The sequence below is a fragment of the Pongo abelii genome, chromosome 22 (assembly GCF_028885655.2).
Source record: "Pongo abelii isolate AG06213 chromosome 22, NHGRI_mPonAbe1-v2.0_pri, whole genome shotgun sequence".
Lineage (NCBI taxonomy): Eukaryota > Metazoa > Chordata > Mammalia > Primates > Hominidae > Pongo > Pongo abelii.
This window is the reverse complement of record NC_072007.2, coordinates 46,476,370-46,496,892: the sequence shown is the minus strand read 5'-3', so window position 1 is coordinate 46,496,892 and position 20,523 is coordinate 46,476,370. Positions and strand designations below refer to the sequence as shown.

The window sequence follows — 20,523 nt, the reverse complement described above, 5'->3', positions numbered from 1 at the left end:
TCAGGCATCTTTATAAGGGTGTTCTTTTCATGCCACTGAAAGGAAGCTGCACAGTGGTACAGTGAGTCAGGGAGGCCAGGTGGCACAGGCTCGAACGCTCAGCGAAGCACCTGCCAGGGGGCACTGTTAGTGCCCTTTAGACAGGACGAAAATGGAACAGACCAGCACTTGGCCAGGACTTCCCAAGTGCTCATGGTGTGGCATTCCACCTTTCCTGAAATGGCATGACCCGGTTGCTTTGCCAGCTTGAGGGAGTGGCAGTGGCAAGAGATAAGCTGGAGAAAGAGGCACAAGGCAAGGCTGCCGAGAGCCATCTCAGGGAGTCGGGGTTCCACAGGTAACCAGTGAGACCAGTTTTTGTTGAACTGGGAGAGCAGTGCTGCTATAACTCCTATGTAAACAAGGAGCTTCCTTCTCTGAAAGGTCACAGCTGAAATATCATTGTGTTGTATTTACCTAAGTCAGCTGAACCCTAACAGGGCCATGCATGCGATTAATCAGCTCTCAGCATGAGTTATCCACATCCCCAAATCCCAGCTTCCAATAAAGCTGCTAGCAAGGAATGGGTCACTCAGGCTAACTCCATCTTCTGCATCAGGTAAGAAGACACATTAGGATATGCATTTTTTTTCCTTTTAAAATTTTCTTAAAATTACCATGCTGCTTGAGTAGGAGTAGAACTGAAGGCTGAGTATATCACCTACCAGAGATTTTAAAAGCATGCTCAGAAAAAAAAGAGGCAGGCTGGGCACAGTGGCTTACGCCTGTAATCCCAGCACTTTGGGAGGCCGAGGCAGGTGAACTGCTTCAGCCCAGAAGTTCAAGACCAGCAACAGGGCAAAACCCTGTCTCTATAAAAAATACAAAAATTATCTGGGCATGTGACATGCACCTGTAGTCCCAGCTACTTGGAAGGCTGAGGCAGGAGGATCACTTGGGTCTAGGAGGTCAAGGCTGTGGTGAGCTATGATCGCACCTCTGCACTCCAGCCTGGGCAACAAAGTGAGACCCTGTCTCAAAAATAAAATAAAAAATAAAATAAATAGGCTGGGCACAGTGGCTTATGCCTACAATCCCAGCACTTTGGGAGGCAAAGGAAAGCGGATCACCTGAGGTTGGGAGTTCAAGACCAGCCTGGCCAACATAGTGAAACCCCGTCTCTACTAAAAAAATACAAAAATTAGCCAGGTGTGGTAGCGGGCTCCTGTAATCCCAGCTACTCGGGAGGCTGAGGCAGGAGAATCACTTGAACCTAGGAGGCGGAGGTTGCAGTGAGCCGAGATGGTGCCACTGCACTCCAGCCCGGGCAACAGAGCAAAACTCTTGCCGAAAGCCAGGCCTCGGCTTCAGCAATGTCATTCTTCCCACAGACGATGAATGGGTGCTGGCCACAGTCAAGCACCCTCCCCGGGGAGGGGAGAGGAGGGGAGGGGCGGGGCGGGACAGCCAGCTCACCCAGGCCACGCCTTGGGGGAAGAGCACAGTGGGTGCTTGACTGTGGCCGGAACCCACTCACCATCTGTTGGGGGAATGACATTGCTGAAGCCAAGGCCTGAGCCCTGGCACCTTGGCAGGTTCAGAAGCTCATTTTTATCAGTTTACCCAGAGGTGGCTCTGCTGTAGAGGGAATGTTTTGCGGGCCGCTGGTTGAGCTCCTAAGACGGGCTCTGAAAGTCAATGGGAGGGGAACTGTGACAGAGGCCAGGCTCTGAGTGGCAGGCCTGGGTCTGAGTCCGGGCTCCAGCTCTCATATGAGCAAGCCTGTCACAAGTCACCTGATAGCTCTGAGGCTCTGCTTTCTCACCCATTATTTCTGAAACCTGGAATCCTCCAAAGTCAGCATCATTCAGCCCCTTTTACCGAAGAACGAGCTGGAGCTCAGAGGTCTGCCTGCAGCTTCCCAGGTGTGCAGGGTATTTCAGGTCCGCCGGCGCCCTGCAAAGCCCACACTCTGGGGGTGGGGGTGGAACATGTAGACACGTCAGGGGAGGCTGAGGAAGTGCTGTAGGTGACCAAAAATATACCGTCACCTACTCATAAGCTGATCGTGCAGGATAAACTCAAAAAGGAGCTGAAACACACAGGGTATTCATTCTATTTCCACTTCCCCGGTGTGTCAGGGTTAACACTGGATATGCGCACACATGTCCACAGATGCAGGCACACAAATACATACATACATACTTTCCATATATATACACACACACCCTCTACACATGCATACATGTACACACATGGACATACACACTCCACACATATACACTGCATACATGTACACACATGCATACACACATCCCACACGTGTACACATACACAAGTCATGAGCAACGGGGCCTGTCAGCCACACAGGCTGCTCCCAATCTCTTAGTTAAGATGACTCAGGAATCCACATGGTAGACCAGAAAATTACTTCTTTTTTTTTTTTGAGACGAAGTCTTGTTCTGTTGCCCATGCCGGAGTGCAGTGGCGCAACCTTAGCTCACTGCAACCTCTGCTTCCTGGGTTCAAGCAATTCTCACGCCTCAGCCTCCCGAGTAGCTGGGATTACAGGCGCCCTCCACCACGCCCAGCTAATTTTTGTATTTTTAGTAGAAACGAGGTTTCACCATGTTGGCCAGGCTGGTCTCAAACTCCTGACCTCAAGTGATCCACCCCCGCCTTGGCCACCCAAAGTGCTGGGATTACAGGTGTGAGCCACCGCGCCCGACCCAGAAAATTACTTTTTAAAACACAAGGCAACAAACTCACCGCTGCCTCACAGCGGGTAAGCTGCAGCACACATGTGCAAATGCTGCCCCTTATTTTTCCCCGTCAGAGTTTATTATGACACTTAGACTCAAAGCCACTTTGTCTTGCCACTAATGCCTACTTTCCCTGTCTTCCCACAGAGGAAATTTAGGTAGCTGTGATGCTGTACAGTGCCTTCCGCATTTCTAGACTTATATTTTATTCTTCTGCAATGGCACAGCACTTCCTCAGCCTTCCCTGACGTTGTTACATGTTGCCCTCCACCCTGGAGTGTGGGCTTCACAAGGCGCTGGCTGACCTGAAATACTCGTCGTACACCTGGGAAGCTGCAAGCAAGCCTTTGAACTCCAGTTTCTTCATCAGTAGAAGAGGCTGAGTGGCACCGAGTTTGGAGGATCCTAGGTTTGAAAAACAATGGTGGCAAGCATATAATAGGGGCTCACAAAGGAAACTGTTCTATTTGGGGGGTCTAAGAGCTAACAGTCTCAGAAGTGATGAAAAATGGCAGGAGGAGGTGAAGGCAGCTGAGTTCTGTAATAAACCACAGGAAAAGAAGGTAAGGATGTGGGGCCAACTCTCCCTTCAGAACACAGCCTACACCTTGAAATGTACATGATGCAGAGAACACTGCCATTCTTACGCATTTATCATCACAAACCAGAAAATCAAATAATAGCAATCATACTGTTAAAAATATAAAATGACATAGTATTGGGAAATGTTATTTTTCTAATTTTTAAACATATTTTATTCCACATACAAATGATCTGTTTAACAAACAGCAAAGCTTATAGGGAAACCTGCTTGTTAAAGTCAGAGACAGAAGAAAAGGAAGAACGCCTTTGGGACAGAGTCTTACTACAAATCCTCAACAGGTTTCAGTCCCCAAAGTTCTACTGGTAGAACTCAATATTCTTCCAAAATCACACCCAGAACAGAACTGGCACGCTCTAATGAAATGAGATGTTATCTCCTCCTCCCCAGCGCCTTCTTCTAGAGAACTCCCAGAGGCCTTCCTGACCCTCGGTGCTACAGCAGAGTGGGTGCAGAGTGGGTGTTCAGAGCTCCAGGCTCAACCTCCCACAGCGATCCGGTTCCCCGTGGCCCGCAGAGCCTCCCACACCTGAAGCGCACATGGGCTGCCTGCTGGGTCAGCACTTGTTGCCTATGCCGGGCAGCCTGAGCACCAAGGAGGGGAACGCAGAGCCTCAGGCCGGCAGCGAAGCACACAGCTCTCCACGATGGCCTGTTCTGAATCCAGTCTGTGGTCTTCCTCCTCGTGCTTTTTCCTCCTGCTTCCCTGTCCCTGGAATAAGCTACCTGCATGGAAGCAGGAGACCTGTGAAAGAACCAGCTCTCGGCAGCTGGGTGGGAAGGGGCCATAACAGTGTATACAGGGGCTGGGCACGGTGGCTCATGCCTGTGATCCCAGCACTCTGGGAGGCCAAGGTGGGTGGATCACTTGAGGTCAGGAGTTCGAGACCAGCCTGGGCAACATAGCGAAACCCGTCTCTACTAAAAATGCAAAAACTAGGCCGGGCGTGGTGGCTCACACCTGTAATCGCAGTACTCTGGGAGACCAAGGCAGGCAGATCACCTGAGGTCGGGAGTTTGAGACCAGCCTGACCAACATGGTGAAATCCCATCTCTACTAAAAATACAAAAATTAGCCAGGTGTGGTGGTGCACATCTGCAATCCCAGCTACTCGGGAGGCTGAGGCAGGAGAATCACTTGAACCCGGGAGGCGGAGGTTGCAGTGAGCCAAGATCATGCCACTGCACTCCAGCCTGGACGACAGAGTATGACTCTGTCTCAAAAAAAGATAAAATAGAAAAAGCAAAAAAATAAAAATTAACCAGGCGTGGTGGCATGCGCCTGTAGTCCCAGCTACTCGGGAAGCTGAGGCAGGAGAATAGCTTGAACCTGGGAGGCAGAGGTTGCAGTGAGTTGAGACTGCACCACTGCACTCCAGCCTGGGTGACAGAGCGAGACTCTGTCTAAAACAAACAAACAAACAAACAAAAAAAACCATGTACACAGGAAATGTGAAGACGGCATGAAAGCTGGGCTATCTCCAGATACATTCAAGCCCAAAGCTGACTCTTCTCTCCAAAAGGCAGCAGCTATACAACTGTGTCCCAGGCACTCAGAACAAAGAGGCAGAGTGCTGTGGCTGGCAGAGGCGGCAGGCGCTGGAAGCACACGACCCCCTCCAAAACACAACAAAGGTTCCGTACTTGGAATGGTGCCTCTGCCATGGGGAGACAGAAGGTCCTCCGCAACCGCTCTGTAGGTGTCCTGCTCCCAGCCAGAAACCACTCCAACAACTGCAAGACACTGCATCTTTTAAGGATGCACAAAAAACCTTTACTGTCAACAGACAAGTACATCCACGTCAGCCTGCAGAAGAAACAGGCTCTGGCTCTGGGGTTGAGGATGGTCCAGGGTTGTGAGCTCAGCTAGGACACATGTGGCTGTAAAGAACAGACCACCAAGCCATACAGGTTTAAATGAAGCAATGTATTGCCTCACAAAACTAAAGGTCTACAGCAGTGGTTCTCAACTGGGGAAATTTTGCCCCCAGGGGACATTTGGCAATGTGTGGAAACATTTCTGGCTGTTACAACTTTGGGTGGAGGAGGGGGTGATACTGGCATCTACTGGACAGAAGTCAGGGAGGCCAGAATGGGAATAAGCATCCTACAGAGAGCTGGGCACAGTGGCGCACGCCTGTGATCCCAGCTACTCGGGAGGCAAAGGCGAGAGGATTATGTGAGGCTGTAGTGAGCTATGACTGCATCCGTAAACAGCTCCTGCACTCTGGCCTGAGCAACATAGTGAGACCCTGCCTCTTAAACAAAACAAAACATCCTACAGTGCACAGACCACCACCCATCCGCAGCCAGAATGTCTGCCATGCCACAGCATGCCAAGGCTGGGAAACCAGGGCTAAAGGAGCTCATTTCTGCATTTGGTTCCTGCAAGGGCTCAGCGACATCCCCAAAAGATCCAAGCATTCTGGTGCCTTACGTGCTGCCAATGATGAGTTGACTCTTCTTTTTTAGACAAGGTCTTGCTCTGTTGCCCAGGCTAGAGTACAGTTGTGCAAACACGGCTCACTGTGGCCTCAACCTTGTGGGCTCAAGCAATTCTCCTGCCTCAACCTCTCAACTAGCTGGGACCACAGGTACACACCATCACACCTAGCTAATTTTAACTTTTTTTATAGAGATGGGGTCTGGCTATATTGCTCAGGCTGGTCTCAAACTCCTGGCCTCAAGCCATCCTCCCGCCTCAGCCTCTCAAAGTGCTGGGATTATAGATGTGAACCAGCACGCCCTGCCAGTGAGTTGACTCTTAACCTATTTTTACCTGTCGTGGCAGTGTGTGTTCCTTTTTGTCTTTTTGTATGAGAAAAAAAACCTTTCCAGAAGCCACCCTGCAGCCTTCCCGCCATATTTCATTGGGCTAGAGCAGGTCATGTGCCCAGCTCGAAATTAATCCCTGCCAAGGAAAACCGGATTTTTAGGATGAAGTCCTAGAACAATAACATTTACTGCTGGGGCCCCCACCCTGCAGCACATCACCACCTGATCCCCAAATATAACTGGGGTTCTCTATTGGGAAGAAAGAAGAGGGCAGAATGGTTATCAGGTGGGTAACCAGTGCGTCTACCCCAATCTCAGAAGTGGTGAGTCTGAACATGACCCCAGGTGCTCCAATTCCAGGCTCCTTCCTGAATTCCATAAATCTGAATTAGATTATCCTCCAACATATTTGCTTCCCAGGCACATCTTAGGCGTTGGGAAAATGTAGCCTAAGTACAAGAATGGCCCCCAAACACAAGAGTAATACGTAAGGCAGAACTGTGATGTTTGGCAAAAAGCAATTCAATACTTTACATGTTGATCAGGTAATGAAACGACATGCCTTTCTTGCCATATAAAGATAAGTAGTTATTAAAGTTAGTAACCAAGGAATAAACTGATCCTTTACGAGACAAGAAATAGAGGGAGGTCACAGGGTAGAGATGATGGTGAAACACTACAGACCCTTCCATTAAAATCAGTGCATGCCAGGTGAGTGCAGCCACCGGGCCCGGCCCACCCAAATCACGGCTCCCTTCTTCTTCAGTTAGGGCTGCAGCTGGGCCATGGCTGCCCAGTCTCCCTGGGAGGCATCGGTGGACATAACACGTGCCATCAGGACCTGGCTGGTTAAAACCTCAGTATGTATGCTTCTCTGTATCCTTCTCTCTTCCTGTGGGACAGAATGGCAATGAACAGAGAAACTGTGAAAGCCACGTGTTCAAGAAGACAAGAGTCCTGGGCCGGGCGTGGTGGCTCACGCCTGTAATCCCAGCACTTTGGGAGGCTGAGGTGGGTGGATTACCTGAGGTCTGGAGTTCATGACCAGCCTGGTCAACATGGTGAAACCTCGTCTCTACTAAAAATATAAAAATTAGCCAGGCATGGTGGCACATGCCTGTAATCCCAGCTACTCGGGAGGCTGAGGCAGGAGAATTGCTTGAGCCTGGGAGACGGAGGTTGCAGTGAGCCGAGATTGTGTCACTGCACTCTAGCCTGGCCGACAGAGCAAGACACTGTCTCAAAAAAAAAGAAGACAGAGTCCTGGCTTGAGTTTCTGGAATGACCGTGTAGAAGAGAGCTGCCCACCCATCTGAATAATATGCTTAACTGATACATGAGTGAGGATAAACTTCAATTATATCGAGGACATTGACTTTGGACTTCTTTATTATAGCAGCCAACATTACTGTGGTTAACACACTGATAGCAACATTGCCATTCAACACTGTTCCAGGAAATGCTAGCAAAATATTAGAAAAAAATACAAATCAGTAGTAGTTGATGGTACACCTGTCTACCTGAGGAAAATAATCCCATTCACAATAGCAAAAACACATGTATAAAATACTTAATATACTTGAGGAACAGGAAGGTCTTATTTAAGAAGAACTCTTAAGGACATAAGTGAATTTTTTTTTTTTTTTGAGACACAGTCTCACTCTGTCTGACAACCCAGGCTGGAGTGCAGTGGCATGATCTCGGCTCACTGCAACCTCCGCCTCATGGGTTCAAGCGATTCTCATGCCTCAGTCTCTCAAGCAGCTGGGATTACAGGTGCGCGCCACTATGCCCAGCTATTTTTTGTATTTTTAGTAGAGATGGGGTTTTGCCATGTTGGCCAGGCTGGTCTCGAACTCCTGACCTCAGGTGATCCCCTGACCTCGGCCTCCCAGTATGCTGGGATTACAGGCATGAGCCACTGTGCCCAGCCACATTTTTTTTTTCTTTTTTTGAGACCAAGTCTCACTCTTGCCCAGGCCGGAGCGCCGTCTATTGCCCAGGCCTGATCTCAGCTCACTGTGACCTCTGCCCCCTGGGTTCAAGTGATTCTCCTGCTTCAGCCTCCCAAGTAGCTGGGACTAACAGGTGTGTGCCACCACACCCAGCTGATTTTTTGTATTTTTGGTAGAGATGAGGTTTCACCATGTTGGCCAGGCTGGTCTCGAACTCCTGACCTCAGGTGATCTGCCTGCCTTGGCCTCCCAAAGCTCTGGGATTACAGGTGTGAGCCACCGCAGCCGGCAAAGTGAGTACATTTTAATGAATGATGGAAACTACCACATTTCTATATGGAAGGGCCCAAGTGTGTAAAGATGTCACTTCTTCCCAGAATAATCTAAATTGTTATTACCTACAATGGTTAATATCAATAACCCCCCTCCAGTTTTTTTAACTTTATAAATTATCCTAATGTTCCCAACATGGGAATAGTGGAGAAATTCTGGAATCAGAAGAGTGACAAGGTTTGGGTAGAGAATGTGGTCCTGCTGGATAAACACATGACAAGTACAGCAGGTGACAGGCTGTGGCTCTGGCATCTGTGCAGGCAGAGGAGAGGGGCAAATAAAGGCCAGCACATACCCCTGTGTCCAGAGGCTTCACTGTACATCCACTGACCCAGCTACTCCACCTCTAGCAATTTATCTTGACAAAAATAGCCACGTGCATAAAGATGTTCATTATAGCTTTACTCAGAGTCATGAAAAACTGGAAATACACTAGTCCAACAATAAGGGGCTTCGAGATCTTGTCCACTCCTATACAGTGCCCCCTCCCTTTCTCTCTCATACACACAAGATTGAGTGGGCTATATGTAAACTGTTCGCCTGTCCTCTTTTCCCCCTTATCTATAATAAGCATTTTTCATGTTAGTAACTACAAGTCTACTTAGTTCCATGGCTGTGTGTGCATTATATTGTCATTCCATGACTCACTTCACAACTACTCCCCTACCAGGGAAGGTCACTCCCAATTTTTTGCTATTACATACAATAAAACACTGAAGAGTCTTACAGTGATCTTTATGTTATGTGTCTATGGAATTAAAACAAAGTTACAATGACCACTTACTGACTTTCTAATCATCTGTCATGTACAAGATGCAAAAGCCACAATAAGAGAGTATTACACTGTCATTAAAATGACCAAAGTGAAAAAGACTGACCATACCAAGTGTTGAAGAGGATGGGGGAGAACTGGAGCTTCCATACACTGCAGCTGGGAATGTAAAATGATACAACCACTTTGGCAAACAGTTTGGCAGCTTCTTAAAAAATTAAACATATACCTACTGGGAGCAACCCAAATGTCCACTAATGGGAAATGGATAAAGAAATTGTGTATATCCATGGAATCTTACTCAGCAGTAAAAAAGAAGGAAACTTTGATGTACACAACAGCCTGAATGACTCTCAAAATAGCTTTGCTGAGTCAAAGAAGCCAGAACAGAAGAGGAGAGAGAGGGCACATACTGTGGGATTCCATTTATATAAACTTTCAGAAAATGCAAACAAATCTATGGTAACAGAAAACAGATCAGTGGTTGTCTGGGGACAAGCGAGGGAGGAAAAGGACAAAAGGACAGGAGGAAACTTCTGGGGGTGACAGATCCATGCTCATTGCCTTGATTGTGGTGATGGTTTCACAGGGATAAACGTTATGTCAAAACTCTTTAAATTATACACTTTTAAATGCTTGCAGTTTATTGTACGTCCAATAAAGTTGGAAAGAAATTTAAAAGGAAAAGACTATTTTTAAAAGATAGGTAAATGGGAATGCCTGTATGTGACTCAAATACAAGCTTGAATGTTGGTATTCCTGTTCAAACAGTTGCTTTTTTTCTGAAAAATACAAGTTTAACTTAGTTCCTTCTGTATTAGTTGGCCCAGGCTGCCATAACAAAATACCACAGAGTGGGCGGCTTAAACAACAGAAATTCACTTCTCCCAGTTCTGTAGGTTGAGTCCGCAATCAAGGTGCCAGCAGTTCAGCTCTCTTCCTGGCTTGCAGACAGCCTCACTGTGTCCTCACATGGTGGGAGGTAGGAGGAAGTCTGTCTCTTCCTCTTTTTTTTTTTTTTTTTTAAGAGACTCCTGGGCTCAAGCAAACCTCCCACCTCAGCTTCCCGAGTAGCTGAGACTACAGGTGCATGCTACCACACCAGGCTAATTTTGTTTGTTTGTTTTTGTAGAGATGGGGTTTCCCCATGTTGTCCAGGCTGGTCTCAAACTCCTAGGCTCAAGTGATCCACCTGCCTTAGCCTCCCAAAGTCCTGAGAGTACAAGTGTGAGCCACTGTGCCTGGCCTCTTCCTATTCTTAGAAGCCCACAGTCCTATTAAATTAGGGTCTCATCCTCATGACCTCATTTAACCTAAATCATCTGCCAAAGATCCTACCTTGATATACAACTACACTGGGGTTAAGCCTTCAGCATATCAGTTTGAGGGGAGGAGGAGAAACACAATTCAGTCCACAGTACCTTCCACACCAAGGCCTAACACGGAGTTTCTAGCTCATTACTTTCTTGACAGAATTTATATAGTGTAGGTGGGTCACAAACCCTTTCCCTTATCTATAAACTCAATTCTGTTAGGTAATTGGATGTTTTAGCCTATTTTCTGTTGCTTATAACAGAATACCTGAAACTAGGTCATTTATAAAGAAAATAAATTTACTTTTTACAGTTACAGAGGCCGAGCTCAAGGGGCTGCATCTGGTGAGGGCCTTCTTGCTGGTGGAGACTCTCTGCAAAGTCCCGAAGTGGTGTGGGGTATCACATGGCAAGGAGGCTGGGCATGCTAATGCTAGCTCAGGCCTCTCTTCCTCCTCTTATTTAGCTACCAGTTCCTCACCCAGGATAACCTATCAATGCATTAATCCATACATCGAGTAACTCATTTATGAGAACAGAGCCCTCATGATCTGATCACCTTTTAAAGGCCCCCCAACCCCAATATTGTCATATTGGGGTTAAGTTTCAGCATGGACTTTGGAAGGGCCATTCAAATCACAGCACTGGAGGAATAATTCATCTCTAAATCTGGACTACCTCCATCCCCACAGCAGACCTGAAAGGAAGAATGGCAAAAATATTCCTTCACTCAAACGCAAAGTAAATAGACTATCCTGGCTACAAATTATTGAAAAGCATATCAGACTCTTCTCAGCAAAGAGAAATGCTCTTTTCAAAAAGACCATCTCAACCTTACAGTGTGAGTGGCCCTCACTGAGGCTGCTGTGAAGCCTGGGTAGCAGTGCTCTTGAACATCCTCAGCTCCTTCAGATAACCTGGGGTAAGGCGCGAAGCTGCAACATCATCAGAGCCCCAGCACGGCACCCACAACAGAATGACAGCAAAGGATTCAGCAGCCTTTGCCACACCTTAGAAATGGAAGTTAGGACTGGGCACGGTGGCTCATGCCTGTAATCCCAGCACTTTGGGAGGCCGAGGCAGGCGGATCACCTGAGGTCAGGAGTTCAAGACCAGTCTGGCCAACACGGCGAAACCCCGTCTCTACAAAAAATACAAAAAAAATTAGCCAGGTGTGGTGGCGCATGCCTGTGATCCCAGCTACTCGGGAGGCTGGGGCAGGAGAACCACTTGAACCTGGGAGGTGGAGGTTGCAGTGAGCCAAGATTGGGTCACTGTGCTCCAGCCTGGGCGACAGAGTGAGACTCCATCTCAAAAAAGAAAAGAAAGGGGAAGGGAGGGCAGGGAAAAAAATGGGAGTTGGATCTGCATCTTCTAAATCCCGGTGCCAAGAGCATCAGGACACTGCCAGAGACAAATGGATGCTGGGCTGGCCCCTCTCCTGCAGAGGTACAGGATCTAGTTTAATGTGAAGCCAGTCAAGAATTCCCATCAACAGCATCCTTTCCATTTGGTCTCTTCTCAGAAGGCAATTCAGGCCCATATCAGTCCATGAGGACCCCGGCCCTGCACTTACCTGACCACCTCCACAGAGGTCATCAGAACAAAGGTGGCTGGAAAATGGCTACAATCATAGCCCCAAATTTAGGTGTTATGCTCTAACAGATGATGCCCTACAAGTGAGATGCTGAGATGAAACCAGGCACCCTGCAGGCTGAGAGATGCAGCTCATACACAAGGAGGCTGGCAGGGCTCGTGGCCTTGTTCTAGGCCACTGAACATGCAGGGTCTGGCCAGCAGGGATAAGGAGTGCAGAGTTAACTGTGGCAGCAGCACCAAGGCTCCAGTGGGGGGAGGAAGGCTGAAAGGACCACCCCCAGCAGACATGTAGGATACCCCCACAATGCAGTGCCCCATGAATAAGCTGGTGCAGAGCTCTTGGCATGCGGTGGAGGGGGCACAAATCACCTAGAAGGCTTTCCTGACTCAGCAGTTCTGGGGGCTTAACTGTATCACCACACACACACACGCACACGCACACATATACGCACACACCCCCCAAAGTCGAAGCTCCTCTCTGGGCTCCTGGACCATGAACAAGACTAAAGAAATCACACTTCCTCTGTTCCTCTACAAGGTGTGTGATAAAAGACCATCTGGGCTTCCACCAGAGATCAGCTTTGTAAACAGGTGACAGGTGGAGAGACAGCCTGCACCTCCTCATCACACTGTCACGGCTGAACATACTATCCCTTTCAAACTCCTATGGCAAAGCACTTCCTGACCTCCACCTAAGACTGGGACTGTATTTAGAGACAGGTTTTTTTTTTTTTTTCTTTTTTTTTTTCTTTTGAGACAGAGTCTCACTCTGTTGCCCAGGCTAGAGAACAGCGGTACCATCTTGGTTCATTGCATCCTCCGCCTTCTGGGTTCAAGTGATTCTCCTGCCTCAGCCTCCTGAGTAGCTGGGATTACAGGCATGCGCCACCATACCCAGCTCGTTTTTGTATTTTCAGTAGAAACAGGATTTCACCATGTTGGCCAGGCTGGTCTTGAACTCCTGATCTCAAGTGATCCACTCATCTTGACCTCCCATAGGCCAAGGGATTACAAGCATGAGCCACCATACCCGGCCAGAGACAGGATTTTTAAAGAGGTAATCAAAGTAGAATGAAGCAGTTAGGGTGAGCCCTAATGCAGTCTGACTGGTGTCCTTGTAAGAAGAGGAAATCTGGGCCAGGTGCGGTGGCTCATGCCTGTAATCCCAGCACTTTGGGAGGCCGAGGCGGGCGGATCACTTAAGGTCAGGAGTTCAAGACCAGCCTGGCCAACATGGTGAAACCATATCTCTACTAAAAATACAAAAATTAGCTGGCTGTGGTGGCAGGCGCCTGTAATCCCAGCTACTTTGGAGGCTGAGGCAGGAGAATCGCTTGAATCCGGGAGGTGGAGGTTGCAGTGAGCCGAGATAGTGCCACTGCAGTCCAGCCTGGGGAACAAAGTGAGACTCCATCTCAAAAAAAAAAAGAAGAAGAAGAAGAAGAAATCTGGATACAGATACACCCAGAGGGATGATCCTGTGAGGACCCAGGGAGAAGACACCATCTCCAAGCCAGGCAGAGAGGCCTCAGAGGAACCAACCCTGCCGACACGTTGATATTGGACTTCTGGCTTCCAGAACTGTGAAAAAAAACAATCTGTTGTTTAATCCACTCTGCCAGTGGTATTTTGTTATGGCAGGCCTAGCAGACTAACATAGACTCCATGCTGAAGAGGATTTATGTGAACTAATACTAGTCAACAGGGAAGAGGAGTTGATTCAGGCAGGGGTAAAAAATCAGGATCCCAGCCAGGCACGGTGGCTCACGCCTATAATTCCCACACTTCGTGAGGATCACTCGAGCTCAGGAATTTGAGACCTGGCTGGGCAACATAGTGAAACCCTGTCTCTACAAAAAGAAAATACAAAAATTAGCGAGGCATGGTAGCACACACATGCCTGTAGTCTCAGCTACTTGGGAGGCTGAGGCAGGAGGATGGCCTGAGCCCAGGAGGCAGAGGTTGCAGTAAACTGAGATCATGCCATTGCACTCCAGCCGCAAAAAAAGAAGAAGGATTCTGTTGGACTCACCCAAGTTTTTATTAATTTATTTATTATTTTGGTTTTTGGTTACCCAGGATGGAGTGCTAGAGTGCAGTGGTGCAATCTCGGCTCACTGCAACCTCTGCCACCCAGGTTCCAGAAATTCTCCTGCCTCAGTCTCCCAAGTAGCTGGGATTACACATGCCTGCCATCACGCCCGGCTAATTTTTGTATTTTTAGTAGAAAAGGGGTTTCACCATGTCAGCAAGGCTGGTCTCAAACTCCTGACCTCAAGTAATCCACCCACCTCGGCCTCCCAAAGTGCTGGGATTACACGCGTGAGCCACCACGCCTGGCCTCTCACCAAGTTTTTAGGTAAAGAGGTCTTGCAGCCGATCTGTAAAGGGCTGGAGTAGTTCACTAGGTCTCCAAGCTCCAACCCGTGTTCTTCCCACCCAGCACACTGCAGCACTAATTCTGAAACACACCATCAGGAGGCTCTGCTTTAAACAGGAGGTGCTTGTAGCTAACTGATGAAGACTCCGGAAGCTGAACTGTGTGACACCACAGACCTCATGCTGCCCTTCCTGTTCATAGCTGCTCTGTGAAACCGTAGTGTGTCATCAGATAAAAGCAGCAAAAAAAAAAAAAAACTGGTTCATTTAGGACCATTATGACTTTTTTTTTTTAAAGAGCTTTAATGATAAGATTTTAAAATCTAGAGTTAATTTATTTCTATTAGCCTTCATTTCCAAAATCAAAGCTGTAAATCATGCTTGGTAGAGCACTTGGGTTCAGGGCTCAAAAAGCACTTGATTAAAATGTTTTTCTTGGGCTGGGCAAGGTGTAATTACGCCTGTAATCCCAGCACTTTGGGAGGCCGAGGCAGGTGGATCACGAGGTCAGGAGATCGAGACTATCCTGGCTAACACGGTGAAACCCCGTCTCTACTAAAAATACAAAAAAAATTAGCCGGGCGTGGTGGTGTGCGCCTGTAGTCCCAGCTACTCGGGAGGCTGAGGTAGAAGGATTGCTTGAATCCAGGAGGCGAAGCTTGCAGTGGGCCAAGACGGGGCCGCTGCACTCCAGCCTGGGTGACAGAGCAAGACTCCATCTCAAAAAAAAAAAAAAAAAAAAGATAAACTATTCTCTAACACAGAAAAATTCTAAAAATGATGCTGAAACATTGAGCAAGTTTGAAAATGATACCATTAGAATCTGTCTACAGCTGGACATACCAAGACCTTCTGGGAACCAGTTTTCTTAGTTGAAAAAAGGGTTGACTGGATGAGTCTTCTCCTCTAAATCTAATGTTTATGCATTATAACATTTAGTTACCTACCTTAAAAAAAACAACGTTGACCCTAAGCTTTTGTGTCCTATATCATTGTTTAAACCTGTATTATAAAGAATTTTACGAATTCAACTCTCAACTCTTTTTTTTTGAGTCAGAGTCTCGCTCTGTCCCCAAGGCTGGAGTGCAGTGGTGCAATCTTGGCTCATTGCAACCTCTGCCTCCCAGGTTCAAGCGAGTCTCCTGCCTCAGCCTCCCAAGTAGCTGGGACTACAGGCATTCGCCACCATGCCTGGCTAATTTTTTTTATTTTTAATAGAGATAGGGTTTCACCATGTTGGCCAGGCTGGTCTCAAACTCCTGACCTCAGGTGATCTACCTGCCTCAGCTTCCCAAAGTGCTGGGATTACAGGCGTGAGCCACTGTGCCCTGCCCAACTCTCAACTCTTACTCATTGAATTTCTGTGCATAAGTCCAAGAAATGTGACGATTGCCAAAGCCTTAAAAAAATTCCTTTTTTTTTTTTTGAGCCAGGGTCTCACTCTGTCACCCAGGATGGAGTGCAGTGGTGCAAGAGCTCCAGGCTGAGGCTCCAGGGATCCTCCCACCTCAGCCTTCTGAGTAGCTGGACTATAGGTGTGCACCACCATGCCCAGATAATTTTTGTATTTTTGGAGAGACAAGGTTTCGCCATGTTGCCCAGGCTGGTCTGAAACTCCTGGGCTCAAGTGATCCTTCTGCCTTCAGCCTCCCAAAGTGCTAGGATTACAGGCATGCACCACTGCACCCAGTGAAGAAAATTCTTTATTCATATCAACTCCTATCAGGGACCCTTGAATACAGAAGTTGCAAGTTTCACAGAACCAAGTATTCCTGATGCTGATCAAGATGTGCTCCCTCCAGCACCATCCGAACCCTCCACACCCAGTAACGGCAGGAACTGATCTCAGGCCTAATGGTGCGGGCATCCACACTGGCTCCTGTGCTTGCTGGCGGCCCGGGGGATTCTTGCAATGGGTGAGGCAGAGGTTCCCTTGCTCACAGCCTCCCTGGGAGGAAGCTCAGTGGCTTCCCCTCCCCGCCAGAGCAAAATCCTATCAGTGGACTGACCCTGCTGTATCTCTGGTCACTCTGTCCTCAGGCTACTCCTGTCCCCTTCCCATGCCTTGGACACAGGCCCATGCCCCAGACTGCCCTTCCCGCCAGCTTGCTCACTTCACCCCAATCTCTGCTTTAAGGTCACGCTGTCAGTGCCCTCTCTGTCTAAAATAGCACTTCCTCCTCCTTCCTCCATACCCCACTTCCCCAGTTTATTTTTCTTCTTAGCATTCAGCATCTGACATCACACAGTCATCTGTCGTCTGTCTCTCGCCAAGAAAGTGTTGTTTCTTTCCATGAGAGCAGGGGCTTAGTGTTCAATGCCTTATCCCCAGTACTGAGGTGTTAATAGATCTTGTCCTACCACTGTCATTGCATTCTAGGGCTGCTATAACGAAGTGCCACACACCAGGTGGCTTCAACAACAGAAATGTATTCTCTCATGTTAAGTCGGAAATCAAGGTGTCAAGAGAGTGGCTTCCTTCTGAAGGCTGCATAGACAATCTGTCCCGTGCCTCTCCCCCTGCTGCTAGGAGTTTGCTGTCACTCTTTGGCACTCTTTGGCTTGTAGAGATGCATCTTTCTGGTCTCTGCCTTCATCCTCACATGGTGCCTTCCCTCATGCATGTCTGTGGCTACATTTCCCCTTTTTCATCAGGACACCAGTCACACTGGATTAGGGCCACCCCCAATGACCTCCTCTAGCTCGATTAGCTCTGTAAAGACACTGTTTCCAAACCAAGTTACATACTGAGGTACTAAGGGTTAAGACTCCAGGGTTTCTTTCATGGAGGCCAAAATTCAATCCATAATAACCACTCAGCTGCTATAAGACACTGGGCAAGTGGGTTAGCCTTCATCGGTAAAACGGGCCTAATAATTGCGCCTACTGCATTTGGGTGATGGAGACAGGGTCCCTGGCAGCAAAGAAGCACAGCCCTTTCCCCTTACGTGAGCTATACAGATACTGACATGAAGAAGGCTGGAGGCTCTGCTCATGAGCATGGGCCTTGGAACCAGGCTGGTCGGGGTCTGAGCCCTCTCTCTGCCACTGGCTGGCAGTGGCCTTGCACAAGTGGTTGAACCTGAGACGGATCTCAAGATACATTTTAAGTATTATACAATAATGCACATCAACTCCTTAGCACGCAGTGAGCTCTCCATGAATGTCAGCGGCCTCAGGCAAGGCAGAGGCAGGGACTGACAGCATCACCTTTGTCCCAACCGTATCTTGCAAATTCTTCAAGGTGGCTGCTTGAACTCAATAGTTAATCACAGCAGCAGGGAACAAGAAATGAGATCCAAGAGGAGATCCTTGGGATGGGAATCCTCAGGTAACAACTCTAACAAAGTTATGTCTTTTTTTTTTTTTGAAACAGGGTTTTGTTCCGTCACTCAGGCTGCAGTGTAGTGGCACGATCATGGCTCACTGCAGCCTTGATCTCCTGGGCTCAAGCAATCCTCCTACTTCAGCCTCCTGAGTAGCTGGGAGCACAAGCAAGCACTACCACGGCTGGATAATTTTATATATATATATAATTTTTTTTTATTTTTTATTTTTTTTAGACAGAGTCTCACTCTGTCACCCAGGCTAGAGTGCAGTGGCACGATCTCAGCTTACTGCAACCTCTGCCTCCCGGGTTCAAGCAATTCTCCTGCCTCAGCCTCCTGGGTAGCTGGGACTACAAGTGCGTGTAGTAGAGACGGGGTTTCACCATGTTGGCCAGAGTGGTCTCGATCTTTTGACCTCGTGATCCGCTGGCCTCAGCCTCCCAAAGTGCTGGGATTATAGGCATGAGCCACCGCGCCAGGCCTAGAATAGAAATTTCTTCCAAAAAGATACAAAAATGCCCAACAAGCATATGAAAAGATGCTCAAAATTATTAGTCATTAGGGAAATGCAAATCAAAACCACAGGGAGAGCTCTACCGGTGGAATTTGACAGCATGATGTCTCACAGACAGTTCTCCACTCCCAGACATGGGTCCCTCTGCTTCCTGACATGGGAGCACAGAAATAGGCATCGTCGGAAGGTGAAGAGCTTCCCCAAGGATGCCCCTTCCAAGCCGGTCAACGTCACAGCCTTGCTGGGATACAAGGCTGGCACGACCCACATCACATGGGAAGTCAACAGGCCAGGACCCAAGGTGAAAGAGAAGGAGGTGGCAGAGGCCGTGACTACTGTGGAGACACCACCTATGGTGGTTATGGGCATTGTGGGCTACGTGGAAACCCCTTGAGGCCTCTGGACCTTCAAGACTATCTTTGCTGGGCACATCAATGATGAGTGCAAAAGGCGTTTCTCTAACAACTGGCATAAATCTAGGAAGAAGGCCTTTACCAAGTACTGCAAGAAATGGCAGGATGACGATGGCAAGAAGCAGCTAGAGAAGACTTCAGCAGCATGAGGAAGCACTGCCAAGTCACCCGCGTTGCTGCCCACACCCAGACGCGCCTGCTTCCTCTGCGCCAGAAGAAGGCTCAACTGATGGAGATCCAAGTGAATGGAGGCACCACGGCTGAGAAGCTGGACTGGGCCCAGGAGGGGCTAGAGCAGCAGGTATCTGTGAACCAAGCATTTGGGCTGGATGAGATGATCGACATCACCGGGGTGACCAAGGGCAAAGGCTACAAAGGGGTCACCAGTTGTTGGCACAACAAGAAGCTGCCCCACAAGACCCACTGAGGCCTGTGCAAGGTGGCCTGGATTGGGGCATGGCATCCTGCCCACGTGGCCTTCTCCATGGCATGAGCTGGGCAGAAAGGCGACCACCACCGCACTGAGATCAACAAGAAGATCCGTAAGATCGGCCAGGGCTACCTTACTGAGGACAGCAAACTGATCAAGAACAATGCCTCCACTGACTATGTCCTGTCTGACAAGAGCATCAACCCTCTGGGTGGCTTTGTCCACTATGGTGAAGTGACCAATAACTCTGTCATGCTGAAAGGCTGTGTGGTGGGAACCAAGAAGCGAGTGCTCATTCTGTGCACATCTTTGCTGGTGCAGACCAGATGGTGGGCTCTGGAGAAGACTGACCTTAAGTTCACTGATACCACCTCCAAGTTTGGCCATGGCCACTTCCAGACCATGGAGGAGAAGAAAGCATTCATGGGACCACTCAAGGAAGACCGAATTGCAAAGGAAGAAGGAGCTTAACGTCAGGAACAGGTTTTGCACCTGGTGGGGTCTCAATAAAAGTTTTTTAAAATTATTAATTAAAAAAAAAAACCACAGGGAGAGACCACTTCACACCACTAGGATGGTTATCATTTTTAAAACACTGAAAATAGGCTGGGCACAGTGGCTCACACCTGTAATCCCAGCACTTTGGGAGGCCGAGGCGGGCAGATCACCTGAGGTCAGGAGTTCGAGACCAGCCTGGCCAAGATGGTGAAACCCCATCTGTATTAAAAAATAAAAATAAAAAATTAGCCAGGCATGGTGGCTAACGCCTGTAACCCCAGCTACTCAGGAGGCTGAGGGATGAGAATCGCTTGAACCCAGGAGGTAGAGGTTGCAGGAGCCAAGATTGCACAACTGCACTCCAGCCTGGGCAACAGAGCAAGTGTCAAAAAAAAACAACCTGAAAATAAGTATTGGTGAGGATGTTAGGAAACTGGAACACTCACGCATTGCTTTTAGTGGATATGTAAAACGGTCCAACTGCTGGGAAAACAATTTGGTGGCTCCTCAATAAGTTAAACATAGCGTTTCCATATGTCCCAGCAATGCCACTCCTAAGTATGCACCCCAAAGAATTGAAAAATGAGGTTCAAACAAAAGCTTGTACACGAATGCTCATAGCAACACTATTCACAATAGCCAAAAGGTAAAAATCTAAATGTCCATTAACTGATCAATGGATAAAGAAAAATTGTGGCTCAGCACGGTGGCTCACATCTGTAATCCCAGCACTTTGGGAGGCCGAGGCAGGCAGATCACTGGAGGTCAGGAGTCCAAGACCGGCCTGGTCAACATGGTGAAACCCTGTCTCTACTAAAAATACAAAAATTAGCTGGGTATGGTGGCGTGCGCCCGTAGTCCCAGCTACTCG

General features: G+C 48.3%; 1 protein-coding gene and 1 pseudogene across 2 annotated transcripts in view; one reads left to right on the top strand and one right to left on the bottom strand.

Moving 5' to 3' along the window:
- DOP1B (DOP1 leucine zipper like protein B) overlaps nucleotides 1-20,523 on the bottom strand; it is a 139,670-nt gene that overhangs the window by 107,903 nt on the left and 11,244 nt on the right. The window lies entirely within an intron of this gene.
- LOC100453053 (large ribosomal subunit protein uL3-like) lies at nucleotides 18,415-19,664 on the top strand (annotated as a pseudogene).